Raw genomic sequence first — 948 nt, forward strand, 5'->3', positions numbered from 1 at the left:
TGTGCCAGATCTAAATATGCAGCACCAAATAAAATATTTTCTCACGAGATCATGGGTGGCTATGTCTGGTTATGGGATGCAACAAATACACATGCAAGCATGCACAAACACAAACACACACACATACACACACACAGACACACGCACACACACACACACACACACAGACCAAATCACTCCCAGCCATCTTATCTTGTAAATTTTTTGGAGATCCTTATATAAAACTTTGGAATTTGGAGGGATGCACTTAAGAAGCCATCCTGTAAATAAGGAGGCAAAAAGTTCCCATGCTGGGATAAATTCTTTCAAATCTCTCTTAGTGGTTCTAAGTGGACTTTACACCATTCAGGAGTGCACTTAGAAACCAAAGGAGAACATATTAGAGGTCAGTGAAGCTGGCGCAGCATTTCTTTGCATTCCTCTTCCTCCTCCTGCATGTTCACCACCTCCTCCGCCTGTGTCTTTATCCTCTGCATCCTTTCTGTCTCCTCCGTCTGCTCCTCCCCGCCAACTCACCAAGTCTGGCTTCTTGTTTGTTTTGACACAGGAGTCTTGCACCAAACATACTCCACTGTGGGAGTATCTGGAAGCTGTAGTAGAGCCAAGTTGCAGCAGCAAAAATAAAGGGGTGGAGGGAGTAGAAGAGGTGGTAATGGGGCAGTCGGGGTCATTCATCCTACGAAGTCCCTGCTACTGCTGCTTTCCTCCTCTCATGGGCTGCTTCTGTTTTATGCTAAATGAAAGTAAAGAGAGGTACAGCAAAAAATCTTGAAATCATGTAATGAGTAACAAGCTGACTGTAAAAACATGTTTGCACTCATAACAACAACTAGAAAATACAATGTGTAGCCTAGAGGCATGTAAGCAACCTCTACCAGGGCAAATAAAATAAAATCAAAATATATACTGATCCAAAGGATTTTATTTATATATATATATATATATATA

The sequence above is a fragment of the Etheostoma spectabile genome, chromosome 15 (genome assembly GCF_008692095.1).
Source record: "Etheostoma spectabile isolate EspeVRDwgs_2016 chromosome 15, UIUC_Espe_1.0, whole genome shotgun sequence".
In the NCBI taxonomy this organism is placed as follows: domain Eukaryota; kingdom Metazoa; phylum Chordata; class Actinopteri; order Perciformes; family Percidae; genus Etheostoma; species Etheostoma spectabile.